The sequence below is a fragment of the Castor canadensis genome, chromosome 11 (genome assembly GCF_047511655.1).
Source record: "Castor canadensis chromosome 11, mCasCan1.hap1v2, whole genome shotgun sequence".
Taxonomy (NCBI): Eukaryota; Metazoa; Chordata; class Mammalia; order Rodentia; family Castoridae; genus Castor; species Castor canadensis.
In genome coordinates, this window is record NC_133396.1 from 31,235,210 (window position 1) to 31,251,277 (window position 16,068).

Here is a 16,068-nt window from a genome sequence, read left to right on the forward strand (position 1 = left end):
TTCAGCTCTCAGCAAGAGCAAAATCATTGCAGGGAAACAAATGGAACTGGAGATCATCGTGGTAAATGAAATAAACCAGAATCAGAAAGGCAAGTATTGAATGTTTTCTTGCATATGTGAAATCTAGGATACAAAAAATAGACATGAAAGGAGAAGGGTTACTGTTAAGGAAGATCAAGGGACCCAGGGGAGGGGAAAGGGGAGAAAAGAGAAGGGGTGAATATGAAAATGTATGTTATATCCATGGATGAAAAGTCACAATGAAACCCATTATTTTGTACAAATAATGTGTGCTAATTAAAAAAGAATTTGCCAAATGCAAAGCTGGAATTCATACCTAGTTTCCCCTTTATGTTAAAGCCCCAGATCCTTTCAATCTACAAGACTGCCTCTCCCTAACTTTAAAGTAGTACATGTCTCTTAAAACATGCACCTACACTTCTTTTTTTGTTTTTTTCCCCCTTCAACTACTAACAGGCTGCTTGGGACTCCTGAGCTAAATGATCAGTGTGGGGAGGAAATAACTAATAAAGATAAATGAAAAGTAAGCATAGGAAATAATGTAAGAATAAGGAAGCTCAATTGTGACGAAAGTACCGCTCTTTAGGGTATGTTGGGGGAGGCTATGTATTGTGTGGATTCAGAGGGTATATGGGAAATCTCTGTACTTTCAGTTTTGCTCTGAACTTAAAACTGCTTCAAAAATAGTTTTTAAGAAAAAGAAAGAATTGAAGTGCCAGTGCATGCTAAAACATGATGAAAACATCTGTGTTAAATGAAAGAAACCAGTTATAAGGGACCACATATTGTACAGTTACATGTATACAAAGTATCCAGAGTAGGCAAATCTATAGAGACAGAAAGGAGATTAGTGGCTGCCCGAGGCGGGAGGGGGAATGGGAAGGGAATGAGTGATGATGGCTAAAAGATGCAAAGTTTCTTTGGTGGGGATGGCTAATGCAAATGTTCTAAAATTGTGACAATGTACACACTCTGTGAATATGCTATAAAGCATTGAATTATGCACCGCAAGTGAACAAATTGTATAGTATATAAATTTTATCTTAGTGAGACTGTTAAACACTATTTGAAAAACATAATTTTCTTTAAAAAGGTCACAATTGAAACAGATTAAAATATCTGGAGCATAAAGACTATCTTTCTCCTGTTCAGATGTCTTAAAATTTTTAACATGACTTGACACAGTGTTTCACGTAGGGCGAATGATCTGCAAAAACATGAGAATTGATCAGACCAGGGAAAACTTGTAAGGCTACCTAGGTTTAGAAACACCAATGTGAGTGATAGTTACTCAAGGTGGGGAAAAAGAGTTAAGTAAAGAACAAAACAACCAAACAAACAAAAACATGTTAAAGTCAGATGTAGTAGTCCTAACTACTATAGTCCTAACTACTTAGGAAGTGGAGATCAGGAAGATCTTGGTTTGAGGACAGTCCAAGTGAAAGGGTCACAAGTTTCCATCTCAACCAATAATAAGCAAGGTGTGATGGTGCTCCTGTCATCCCAGCTACCAGGAAATCATTAATAAGAAGATTGCAGTCCAGGTCAACCCAGACATAAATGGTAGAGTGCCTGCCTGGCAAGCACCGGCCCTGAGTTCAAATCCCAGCACTCTCCTTCCTCCTTCAAAAAGAAAAACCAGATTAAATAGGATGGAATAAATCAATTTGACCTACAATGGTCTGTGCCACAGAAATGCAAAAACATTAACTGAAAGTGGTTTGTTTAAACAAATACAATCACAAATTTAAATTAACTTCACCATTCCTGAAACCCACCTTCCAAGGTAAAAGGAAGCCTCAAAAGATAAAAAACAAGACACAAGAAACAGCTTTGAAGAAATGCATCATGTAGGCTGTCACATTTTTTTTTAAGTGAGGAATCCCAAGTATGTTTGCAGAAAAGAGGTACTAAATTCGATTTAGAAATTAGGGTAGTGGGAGCAGAAGAGAATGGAAAGTCTTTTGCATTAGCAGGATGTGACATTTTTCTTGAGCTCAGAGACAGAGTTCTTCTTTCTGCAAAACTGCAGACACATTTGCATGAAGAAGCCAGTGCCTGTATGAAGGGATTTGCTATGGAGTAGATGCCAGGTGCAGTGGAAACTGTGTGAAAGAACACCTGCTCTGCTTTGCTAAGGGACTCTGGAGTTCCTGCACAGGTTGCTGATGATACTGTGAAGCACCTGGGACCTGATCCCCTAACTGTGATCTACCAGTTAGAAAAGAGCAGATCTGCTCCATAGTTTGACTGCAGAGGCCCTGGGAAGGTTAACTGAACTTTGGATCTCAGATGTGTTACTGGCTTTCAACTCTTCTCTACAAATGGCAGCATAAAGCAGTTATTCAAATGTACAAGATCCCACCCTTTCCTCTTTCCTGAAAAGAGGAATGCTATCTTTTTGTATTTGGCCTTCTCACCTGGTTCCCTGACCTGGGAGGAGCCCTTATCTCTGTATGCCCAGTTTCTAGACTTTCATGATCAAAAATCATCAGAGAAACCAAAGGGAAGAATAAAAAGATCTAGAAAAAAAAAGGAGGAAGGAACTTTGGTACATAGGCTATAATGATCTGTGTGATGAAGATGAGTGAGAGCAAAAACACACCTTAACCTAGGGGATATTTGTAAAGGTGGTTTTTTTTGGGGGGAGGGGGGCAGGAATTTAGCAGTATAGGAGGGTTCATAAAATTGTGGGATGGGACAAGAATGTGAAGAATAGGAAAGAGATTTAAGAAGTTTTATAAGAGTGTGGGTTGTAGACAATAAAATATCTTCCAACAAGAAAATTTAGAGACCTTTTAAAAAAGTATTATTGGCTTTTTGGTTGTAATTATTTGAAAGTGACTCCTTTTGGAGACTGGGCCACATGAAAAAAAATAGGTTCATTGCTTATATAGATTTAACTTTTTCAGTGCCTAGCATGGTCCTAGAACTTTTATATCCATTTCATTTTATCCTAAAAATCATTCCATGAAAGCTGTCCAGTGGTATGTGCCTATAATCCCATCTACTCTTACTGAGGTTGGGAGAATTGCTTGAATTCAAAAGTTCGGAGTCAGACTGGGCAGCATAGAAAACTCCATCTCAAAAATAAATGAATAAAGAAAATCCTGTGAGGTAGATAATGTTGTGTCTATTTTATAGTTGAAGAAAGGAAAGCCTTAAAAAAGTTTGTGAATTGCTTAAATTGTGTAAGTACAAGTGAAAAAGTCAAGATTGAGCCCAGGTTTTGTGACCGCAAGCCTAGTACTTTTTCCTTCCATGCCTCATCGCAGTATATGAAGCATGAAGCAGTGTTCTGTTCTTAGTGGATGATCAATAAGTGGCATTCTGTTGGCTATAGTTGTTCCCACACCCATAGCATTATATAAACATAGGATGCTCTGATGCCTTGCAGTGTTCTTGCTCAACACAGAGAGTTAGGGTTGCTTTAACTCTTTCTTTAGAAGAAGTTTTGGTAGGTAATGAGACTAAAAATGGGAATGCCAGTGAATGCAAAGAAGACTCCTAAAAACCAACATAAAAAGAAAAAAAAAACAGGTTGATGACAGTGATTCAGAGACCACAAGTTCACATGAGGGCTTCCATACTGATCTGCATAAAATTCTTGTCTTTGTTTTTGTTTCAGCTGAAACAATAAATAATTCTATTTTAACAAAATGTAGATGTTCTTTAATTGGAACCGTTTAGCCATTTATCTTAATGCTTCTTTCCTTTTAGAAAGGGGTAATAGTAAACCAGTGGGGGCAGTCAACCTGTGAGTTCTTTTGTTCTGCCAAACCTGTGAGTTCCTTTATTCCACGAAAGGAAAAGACTCAAGAAATTCTTACTACCTATAGTCTCAGCTCTTCTATTTGTTCATGATAAATAAGCAGTGGTGGCAAAGATAAAGCACAAGTTCTCTTGAAGAGAGAAAAGCAGAGGATTTGGTGGAAGTACCCATTAGTATTTCTAAGCAAGCACACACTGAAAGATGCTGCCCTGATGAAACCTCTCCAGTTATTAAAGAGAATTCAGATACAGTACATGTCATGATTCTTCACTTGTACTTCAAATTCTGCTGGACCTTCTTGGACAAGCCATTGCAGCATCTTTTGGGATTGTTTATACAATTTGGCCCTCTGTGTCCATAGGCTCTGTGTCTGCAAATTCAGTATCCACAGATTGAAAATGTTTTTCTTAACTCCAGAAAATTCCAAAAATCAAACTTTGAATTTTCTGTGCATGAAGCACTACAGAGAATCCAGGCAAGTGGAGTGATGTGATATGTAGGCATTGTATTAGATATTATAGGTAATCTAGAGATGATTTTAAATATGCAAATACTGTATTTCATTTTATATAAGAGACTCCTGACTCCTGGGATTTTGGTATCTTCAGGGGTCTTGGAACCAAACTCCATGGATTCTGAGGAATAACTCACCCAGGAAGAAACATAAACCTAAACAGTACTTTAAAAACACAGCTAAGTAATGCTAACTATTACTAAAGTTTCTTATGAATACGGAAGAAAGAAATTTTTTTCCTGTCACTCCTGTATTCAAGAAACACTTATTGAAAAATCTAAGGATCATACAGGTGCCAAATACAAAGTCAGATGAGTTGGTCTATCCTCAACAAACTTCCAGATAGTGGGAGAAGGAAACAACTGACCACAAATCACTGCTCAGTGTACTAAATGTGATGGTGGAGTATTGCTCAGGATGTCTTAGAGGTGCATAGTAAGAATCTCTAATATTGAGATGCCCTTCCCAAACCAGCTTAGATCTGCTGTAATGTAGATATAATTGAATTAGTGTAGTGCCCTGATCTACTCAGAAACCAAGAAACTTTATTATTTTTGGACTCTTCCAAGGGAGGCAAGCTGAACAAATTCTAAAAAAATTTAAATACACATATTTTATGCCTGTAAACCACCAACTCCATGTCATCAAAACCACTGACAAATTTTGAGATTCCTTAATGAAAAAATAGATTGATTTTAAACTGCAACACATCCATGGTGGTTAATCTTGATTGTCAACTCGATTGGGTTGAGAAGTACATTGGGGATTAGTAAAGCACACCTCTGGGTGTGTCTGTAAAAACTTTTCTAGAGATGATTAACTAAGGGGAGTTTGGAGGGACAGAGACCAGCCCTGAATGTGTGGGCAGCACCATCCCATAGGCTGGAGTCCTGGAGTCTTGGAGAAAGCTAGGACAGGCATTCTTGTTCTCTGCTTCCTGGTCCTATGAGGTGAACTACTCTGCTCCTCCACATTCTTCCTGCCATGATAGACTGAAACCTCTGACACTGTGAGCCAAAATAATCTTTTCTCCTTTAAGTTATTTAGTTAGGTATTTTGTCACAGCAACATAATAGTAATTAATGCTTGCCATTGCTTGTCGATGATTTTCTAAGACAATAGTATTTTAGGCCAATTAAACAAGTTTCCTACACTGAAAACTTGCAAAAAAAAAGTTCTTTCTTCTTACAGAATCAGGTCATAAAGATTTTCATTAGATACAGTTTGAATATGTGGGCTCTTACAGTATTTTGATTGAGTAAATAAATTTTTTTTTTGAGACAGTCTTGCTGTGTTGCCCAGACTGGTCTCCAATTCCTAAGCTGAAATCATCCTCCTGCCTCAGCCTCCTGAGTAGCTAGGACTTCAGGTATGTTCCACTGCACCTGGCCATGGATGATAATGTATTAAGTGCAAGTGACTATGCCAGACACTTTAGAAGGTCAGACTGCAAAGAACTCTTGCCACATAAGAACTTGGTTAGAGCATGTCCTTTCCATGTTCCTTTGAGATGTACACATACCTCCTACCACTCAGTAGTATTTTTCTCAAGGTCTGAAAACCATTCTTTTGAAATGCAGTCATCAGGAAGGATAGGTCCTGTGTGTCCCAGTCTGTGTGGGAGGATAATATCTTGACTTACATAAATGCCAACTAGCAGACACAGCTGGCCTAACCATATTTACACTGATCAGCTCTCTGTAATTTTTCATTTCCCTGGCTCTGCTTGAGCCTAGCATTCTCCCTCTTCCTATTCCCTTTAAAATGCCTAGTCACTTCTGTAACAAATCAGGATGGCACTCAGATATTTCCCTTATCATCGGTAGTTTCCAAATCTATTTTCACCACTATAACTAATATTCAACTTTGTTTATCTTTGATGGAGGCATGAGCCAGGTCTATTTATTTAACAACTCTGAGACATTGGCTTTATCATCCTTATTCTGTCTATGAGGAAATTGATCCACCAAGAGATAAAATAACTTACCAAACATCACACTCATAGCTTATTAGTGTTTGAGTTAGAATTACACAATTATGGAGCTGCATTCATCTTCTTCAGCATTCTCATTTTACAGAGGATTCTGAGGACCTGAGAATTTAAATGTCATCAGCTATAAAAGTCAGAACTAGACCTCTTGGTCAAGTTGCCAGATTTAGTAAATAAAAATATAGAATACCCAATGAAATTTGGATTTTAGTTAGCACCAAAATTTGTTTGAGTTTAAATTGGCCTCATGCAATATTGGTTGTTAATTCATTATTTATCTGAAATTCAAATTTAACTTAGCTTCTTATATTTTATGTTGCAGTCTAACACTAGGGTACTTCCTACTCCACAACTTAATATAGGAAGCTTCAATTGTCTTTTAATTTATTTATGTGACATTATGGTTATGTCTGCATGATTTATAAGATAGGAAGGCTGTGATTAGTAAGTTTTGTGATTTTGATAAGACCTGAAACCTTCGTGAAGCTGGAGACAACCCCACATAATATTTCTGGGGGAGGATGATTTACTTACAAATAAATCTGCTACAAAATTCAACTGTGTCAGGAAATCCTAAAGCTGGACTCTCACGCTGGTGTGTTTCTGGCTCAACTCTTTGTGGGCATATAAGTTTCTCCTCCAATAATAAATTCATATTCTCCTGGGGGACCCTTGCTGGTTATGAGGGGCAGAGGAGGCAGGCAGGCTAGGTCCAAGGGGGTTTGGCCAAGGAGAGAGATAAAGGAAGACTAGAGGCTAAAATGGCAGAGAACCAGCCTTGGAGAGTGTTTTTGCTGATGAGTAAACAGCTATGGAAAAATAGATCTGTCTCACTGATTAAGACTGGTGCTTCCAGATTTGACTCATTAGTGAGAACGAAGGAATGTGGGTTATTTTCTGGCAATACCTGTGACTTTGTAAACACAGACAGGAGAGAGGAAAAAGCCATGAGGATAGATAACATTGCCTTTTTCTTAACTGACTGATCCAGCACACTAATAACAATGGTTTACACACAAGCCCTAAAGAATGCTATGCTTTAAAAAACAAAAAACAAAACAAAACAAAACCTTATTTGCATAGCCTTTCCACATACTCTGTCTTTTTTATTTTTTTCAGGGCTTGGGGTTGTACTCAACGCTAGGCAGATGCTCTACCACTTAAGCCACTCTGCCAGCCCTGTGTTGGTTATTTTTGAGGTAGGGTGTCACATTCTGTCCCAGTAGGCCTGCACCATGGTTCTCCTGTTTATGCTTCCCACAGCAGCTGGGATGACAGGCACAGTCATTGGTTGAGATGGGAGTCTCATGAACTTTTTGCCCAGGCTGGCCTCAAACTGCTATCCTCTGGTCTCCACCTCCCAGGTAGTTAAGCAGCCACAACTCTGTGCTTGAGGCAGAGAAAATGCTTTGCTATTAACCATCCCCTTCCCCTGCAGCCACTTTATAAATGAGTCTTCTGAGTTTCAAACATATTAAGGAACAGTTCAAAATGTCCCAGCTAAATGGCAAAGCTAGAACTCCAATAAGGTCAGGGTTACAGTAGGCCTGAGTTGAGGACCATGCAATGAAGGTGATTTCTGAGTTTACAATAAATATGGAGACACAGACTTTTAACAAATACATGTGGGGTTCTTTTCCTTGCAGAGAAACCCCGTTATTTAGACCATGCAAAGGTCTTTAGCAGTGGGGTTCACAAATCCTAAGACAGGAAACACAATATTACCAAACCCTGGGAATTCTACAGCTGATGGGAAATGGAGTTGCTGCATGTTTTTCTATGACTGCTTTTTTCTTTCTTCCTTTGTTTCTCTTCTGGTGGTGTTTTTTTTTTCTCTGTGGACTGGCTTCCTCTGTTTATTAACTAGTATGTTTGTGACCCTCAAAAAGGTGCCATGTTGAGAATCTTTGGGATAGTTTCCTTGATCTGCCCAGCTTGGGGAAACAGATTTCAGCATAGTTGTTAAGAACATAGAACTATGGAGACAGATTGCATAATTTTGATTCTTGGTTTGATACTTAATTTCTCTATGTTCCAGTTTCCTCATGAATGAAATGGGGCTAATCACAGCTTTTTAGGGGCATCAGGAACTTCCCCTCTGGCTTCTTAGCTTGAAAATTGAGTTAGCTAAAATAACCTGACAAAAGACAGATGAACCATAGAGAAAGCATACACATTTATTATAGGGGTGTCCCAGAAGGTGAGCACTCAGAAACCCAATGAAATTTAGCAGTTTATGTACCCTCATCAGAGGAGGAAGGGAAGTGGGCAATTCAAAGGGAGAATAAATACTTGTATGGGGCAATAAATGGACCTGAAGAACAGAGAACAGCCTGGGATACAGTTTGTGTGACCTTCGGGTATGGTGTTAGCTCTAGTCTTCTTTCCCCACACCTCAGAGGAAAAAGAGAGGGTGAGAGACAGGAGGCACTTGGGAGAGTCACAGAGATCTTAGTTAGTCCTGACATGGCTTTTTTTTTCAATACTCAGCATGTCACAACACCATACTTTGTGGTCTGATTTTTCTGAGCCCCAACAGTGTTGACCTCCTAGGGCATCGTAAGGAGTGAAAATACTGCTGTTAAATATTTGGCACAGTGACTGACACAGTACATGCTCAATGAATATAGCTGCCATCATCATCGTCATTGTCATTGCAATTCTGGTGCTTATAGCTCCTGATTGTCTCAATTAGAAATTCTCAGTGGAGGGTGCTATTGGCAGAGCTAATCTTGCCTTTTTAGGTCACAGGTGGCCAGGCTTATACTGCACATTGGTTGCCCTGGTCCAACCAATTCAAGCTGGGAGGTGTCCTGTGGTAGAACAAACAGGTGACTCATCCACCACTTCACCGGAGTCTAAGTGGGGAAAAGATGTTATAGAAAGGGGCACAGGTGTGGCTAGTAACTGAAAGATGCCTAATACTAACTGTGTGCAAGAATTTGTTTGCAGACATTAAAAATCTCATTTAAATAAATGTTCACAGCCCCTGGGTTATTGCATCTGCTTTTTCTTGCCCCATTTGGGCTAGATAGAGAACTCTTCCCATACTCTATTCCAACTACATACTGTCCTATATCCCAGGCATTCCCATGCCTAGCCCAGGTTTATGAAATGCCCACAGTATATAAGGTACCATGGCCTGTAGTGTGCATACTGGTTGGGGGGTGATGGTGGGAATGGAAGATAAAGATGAAAAAGGGATACCTTCTGCCTTTCAAGGCACTTAAAATCTGGTGGGAATCACAAAATAACTCTGAACCTAGGGAGTGTATGAAAAGTGTAGTAATGGAAATACAATGCTGTATGGAACCACAGACAGGGATAGGTACATTCTGTCTAGTGGGATTTTAAAGAAAGTCTTCATGACAAAGTCATTTGGTTTGATGATGGATGGAAAGATGCTGACCAGCAAAGATGAGTGAAAAATATATTGCATGCAGGTTGAGTAAGTATCATGAGTAAGTGTTTAGAGATGGGAAGGAAAGTATGGTGCTTACTGGGACCATAGCAAGTTGTCTAGTATGGTTCAAATGCAGATTGTTTACTTAATGGGGAAGAGTACATTATGTGGGTAGGAACAGTGGCATAAAATCCTAAAGAACTTTTTTCCCCTGGTACTGGTGACTAACCCAGAGACTTGTGCATGCTAGGCAAACTCTCTACCACTGAGCTACATCTCCAGTCCCTCACGAAGGACTTGATTCCAAGCTAAAGGGTTGGTACCTAGTTTTATAAACAGGGAGAATCTATAAAGGAAAAGTAATAAAATACTTGGTTTTGTTTTATGCTCCTATTTTGTTGGCTGTGTGTGTTGTAAGATATGTCAATCTAAGTATATCTTTCTCCCAGCTTCTGGAAGGTGGGAATTTTATAACCAGCATGACTAATGCTCACCTTTATACTTGCCAGGTGCTATTATAAGTACTTGACACATATTATGCTCTCACAATAACCCTCAGAGGCATGAGTATTCTCATTTTACCAATGACAAGGCTGGCACTGTGCAAAAATAAATCTATTTATCCCTTGGAATAGAGAAGAGCTAATATCTAATCCAGGCATACTGCTACGTCATACTGCTATGAAATCTGTTTGCAACAATGCCTAATTTAGATCATACAATAATTCTAGGCTTTAAGGAAAATAATTTATTGAATGTTATTCCTGACATGATGCTGTTGATAATCATAATGAAATGACATGAAGAAAGCCTAGTTCTTATGGTCTAATTACCTCAGCCTTTCTCCTAACCCAAGACATAAAAAATGCAGCCTTGATTCAGACTAAGGATCTGGAAAAAGATCCATGCCTCATTCAAAGACCAAAGAGCAATTCTCTAAAGGACTCAAGTTCTGAATAATTTATGTAGTGATTCATTCCTTCCTATTCCAAGCTTTTACTTTCAAACCAAAAAAAAAAAAAAAAAGCCATCCAGATGCACAGGTGTTTTCTTAGAATCACAGAGTATTAGAATTGGAAGAACTTTTAACTGTTGTTCAATTCAACATCCCTACTCCTTCTTGGATTAACTTCACCAACCCCTCCCCGCCACCCAGTACCACACTAGCATCTGTCTCATCCGTTGTCAGCGCTTCTATTCCACTCTCCACACTCAATGGATAATATTCACATGTGATATACATTACTTCTGCTGAATGCCATTCCTGGCGCATTTCCCCTTGTGTCCCGTCTTTTTCTTCCACTCAGAGTGAATTAATAATGCAAATAATTAAGAGAGATGCTATTACAAAGACAGCCTTGATGGGGTCCTAATGTGTACAAAGCCATGCACTTGCAGAGGTTGGTTGTTTCATCATTATTAGCCACACTTACTAGTAACACTCGCCTAGTAACACTTGCTTAGCAACACTTGATCTTGATACATAGGTTTTTCAGATGAAAAGTTCTGTTCTCACCTGTGGTTGAAATCCTGCTACTAGGAGTTTCCCATTTCTAATGGAAGCCAGGGACGACTGTGGACAGTTTTCACTATCAGCAAATTCCTCCTTTCATTCAGTTGAAAAAACACTTCTAACTGCAACTGGCCTGCAATAACACTGAGGAATCCATCTGAACCCTGCTCTGCAACTTCTCCTAGTCTTCATGGAACCTATTTGAAAATTTCACAATTCTCTCCAAGTCTTTTCAGAACTCGAATGCCACATCCCAAGCTCAGCAAATGACCCCCTCCCCAAAGCCAGGCAGCCTAAGTGCTTAGAAAGTTTGCTGACTTTCTGAGTTTGAACTATTTCTTCCTTAAGAACTAGTTGACACAAATTCCCCAACTTCTAAACTGTACTTCAACACAACCTGTTTCCCTTTCTTGCTCCAACCTCAAAGGAAGAGGTTGATCTCTTCTATAAGGCTGTATATTGTAATACTAATTCAGGGACCTGGTGATTTTATACATCAGAAACAGTGTCATTCCTCTTGGGTAGAACTAGTCTCTTTCTTGAAAGGACATCTTTACTTCAAGCAAATGTTCCATTTTAGAAATTTAAGAAGTGAATTCAATCCTTCTCAAGGAAACTTCTAAATCTTTCATTCATTTTCTGTATGGCGTGCCTAATTTCGTTGTTACCTGGAGAACTTTTAAAAAATTCTGATGTTCAGGCCACACCACAGAATAATGAAATCATAATTTCATGGGTGTGAATTGGGGTGAGCAAGAACTAGGCATTGGTATTTTTAAAGCTCTCCGAGGTGATTCCAGAGTTCAACCAAGATAGTGCATTACTGGTTTCAACTCAGTCCTTGAAAATGTGGTCTATGGACCACAATCAGTATCCTTTGAAAGCTTATTAAAACTGTCAAATCTCAGGCTCCATCAGCTGAACCAGGATATATATCTTAACAAGATACCCTAGTGATTTCTAAGCACACTGAGGTTTAAGAAGCTGTGGTCAAGACCAGACTGTAGGGCAAGAGTCAACAAATTGAAATTGACAGGCCAAATCCGACTTACTGCCAGCTTCTATAAATAAAGTTTTACTGAGCAGAGCCACACCCATTCCTTTACTATTGTCTATGGTTGCCTTTGTGCTTCAGTGGCAAAACTGAGTAGTTGCAACAGAGGCCTGAGAGCCAATAATGCCTAAAATATTAAAGAGTGGCAGAATGTGTCCAAAACATGCTACTTTGAAATAAAGATTACTTGAAGCTAAAGGCACTTGAAAGACAGCAGATGCATGAAGGGTGTCTTCCCTTTCTTCTCCCCAAAGAGGAGATTAAAATTGCCATATGAGGCCGGACATGGTGAACACACCTCTAAGCCCAACCACTCAGAAGGAGGTAGGAGGATCATGGTCCAAGATCAGCCCTGGCAAAACCATGAGACCCTATCTGAAAAACAAACTGAAAAAACAAAAAGACCTGGAACATAGCTCAGGGGAAGAGTATTTGCCTAGCAATCATGAGGTCCGGAGTATAATCCCCAGTACCAATAAAAAAAAACAAAGCTCCTATGTGGAAGGTGCCCTTCCTGAACCACACGAAAAGAAATGGTGATGAGTCCTAGCCCAGAGAATTCTGTACAAACAGACCTTGTTTAAAAAAAAAAACAAACCAAAAAAACCTTCCGGGGCTAGCAGAATGGCTCAAGCGGTAAGAGCACCTGTCTAGCAAGCTTGAGGCTCTGTGTTTAAATCCCAGTGCTGCAAAACTTATCTAGTAAGATAATAACTTGTTATTTTCCCACAGTTTCTCAATCTAATACAAGAGGATGTGGGTTTTGGCATTTCTTTGAGCCCTTATTTCCTTATGAGGATTCCCATGTTAGGTAAAACTTATATTAAACATTTATGCTTTCTCCTTTTAATCTACCTCATGTCAATTTAATTCTCAGATCTAGCCAGGGGTCCTCCTCGGGGGATAAAGTTTTGCCTCCCCTACATTTATTCTCTAGTTCTTTCTAGAAAAAGTTTGTTAACTGCTCCTTTAGAGGATGCAATGGTCTGAGCTTTTTTCAAGGAATGGGTAGAAAAGGGACACACAGTCTTTTTCTGTCCACTTACCAGGGTCATCTGTCAAAGCCACCTTGTTTTCAAGTTTCTAATAGAATTAATTCTGGATATATTCTCCGAGGAACAGTTGGGTTGGCTCAAATCCACCCTCAGAATCAGGCTCAGACACAAGCAGACGCCTTATGTCATTTAAATGATGTTACAGAATCCTTTGACTAATGCAATATTGCAGTCTCTACTAGAAAAACAGGATGGCATGAATCAGGTGGATGAGCTCCAGTGACTGGCAATCAAAACTTTCTCTTCATATTATTTCCCCTGTAAGACAAGTAAATTTCTCTTTTCCCCCCTCCCTACATATCAGCTCGATCACATCTCTTTGTATTCCTTCATATTAAGTAATCACTGGCCTTCAGTTAAAAAGTCAGTATTTACTTGGTTTGCCCTGTAAAGAGGAGCATGGATCCGGCCTGCTGTTTGTGGCACACTTTTGCAAGACAGCTGGCATAGCCTCAGTCCCAGCCTTTCCTCTGTAATCACAGAATAGAATGAAGCTAACAAGCTTCCAGAGATATTGATCTGTGGGCTTGTCCCAATGGACACAATATAGCATTGCTTCTCAAACTCAAATGGACTAGAAATCACCTGAGGATCTTATTAAATTGCAGAATCTGATTTTGTAGCTAATGGCCTAGGCTTGAGATGTGGCATTGCTAGCATGGTCCAGATTATGTTGATGACCTAGGACCAAGCCTTGCATAACAATAAGCTAGAGCAGGAGTTGGCAAAGTGTAGCCTACGACCAATCCAGCCTGTTGTCTTCTCTGCAAAGTTTTATTGCAAGACAGTGAACTAATTTGTCTAACATATTGTCAATGAGTGCTTTCAAGCTATGACCACGAAACTGAGTAGTTGTAGTAGGTGTTACATGGCCTTCCAATCTTAAAATCTTTCCTACTTGCCCCTTTATAGCAAAAATTTGCAGTGCTGTCTCTCCAAGGGTGGTCCCAAGACAGCATGCTTTAGCTTCATTGGAAGGTTTTGTTAGAAATGCTGGTTCCTGGTGTATCTGAGACCTACTCCTAGGATAGTCAGGAGTAGGCTTGGCAAGCTCCACTCTCGGATGATGCCAAAGAGACACACTGTGAGGCACAAAGCCACGCTCTCTCTTATTATGGGAGCTGGGCATTGATGGGGAGGATATCTTCCTGGCATGTCTTTAAGGGGCTCATTCATACTTAGATACAAAAGCCTGAGTTTTGCTGAGGCCTTTTGAGCCCTATAGGTTTTTCTTGCCTGCCCTTCAAAGTCCTGATGAAAGGTGGATTATTAGAATCAAGGTAGTGTCAGATGAGTTCCCTGGAAATTTGTTTGCAGAGGGGTTATTACCATTAATACCTACAGAGAGGAAGGGATGAGAACTAGAAGGGAAGGGAATGGGAATGGGTACAGAGAGAATAAAGGCTTCAATAGTCTCATGGGAGGCCTTAGCCAACCCCACGGGTTACTCTGAAACTGAGTCAGCCTTCAGACTCATCCCCAAATAGGGTGAGGGAGTCAGACCTTTGTATATTCTGCTTCCACTACAGCTGCCCTAAAGATGAGGCCTGCCCTCCAGCCAGGTGTCTGTCTTCAGTCAAGGCAATTCCTGAGGAGGACTGAGAGCTGAGGGCTGTTTTCCTGCAGCATTCCTACCAGGAAACAAATCCTTTTATTTCTGAAGTGGGATTTGAAAGTGCCTTACAGCCTATGCTCTATGTCATTTTTGTTGAAAACATTTACATTTATTGGGCTCCCATCAGGTATCCAGAATGTGCTTGCTTAGTTCATCTTCACAGTGCCCTAATGAAGTTGAAATTATTAGCTTAATTTTTGAAGATGGGAGAGCAGAGACTAAGGAAGTTTCAGTGAATTTGCTCCATAGCAAGTAAGTGATCAGGTGTTGATTGTAATGCAGATTTGCTGACTTCAAAGGTCATGATTTTTCATTACACCGGTACTTCCCAATGTGTATTTGTCAGAACAGATGTTAATAGTATTACATAAAAGAAAGGAAAAAAAAAAAGTATGGGTAGACAGGTTTTTGGAAATCTTGCATTAAACATAAAAAGGATTCTTTACATCTGTCTTTCTTAGAACCTTTAACATTCAAATAGTCAGTTCGACTTTCCAAGAGAGACATTAATATACATTACTCCCCAATTTTATTTAAGGATAGTATTGTTTTGCAGTAGAGCTTAGGGTTATGGGTCATGCCACATAACCGTAATCCATTTCCTTTAGAAGTCTCTTAGACTTTAACTTTTTTTTTTTTTTTAATTTCAGTGCTGGGGATCAAATCCAGGTCCTTGCACATGCTAGGGAGAATTTGCCTTTGGTGCTTTTGGTGTCCTGGAGATCAACAAGGCCCGGTGCACGCTAGGCAAGCACTCTACCATTGTGCCACATCCCAGCCCAGAATTTGCTTTTGAAATGTGCGGTCCTTTGGCAACTCCCTAGTGCTCCTCCAATGTCCTCCTTGCCAAGAGGGTAGTTTAATCGGGCCTTTCTTGCTTAAGGAATGGAATGTTGTGCTTATACTTTGTTGCCTTTAGTCCTGATTTAGAAATACCAGTGCAGGATGTCCTGGGCAGAAAAGGGAAGAAGTAAGGTGGGGGCAGTCTCTGAGCAAGGTTTGCACTATCAAGCTGGACAAGGAGGCCTTTCCATAACTCCATCCAAGTTTGGCAAAGGGATAGGTGTCAGTGTCCATGATCTGGTAGGAGGGGCTCAGGACTCCCTCCATTCTGGAGGGCTCTTTGGGTTG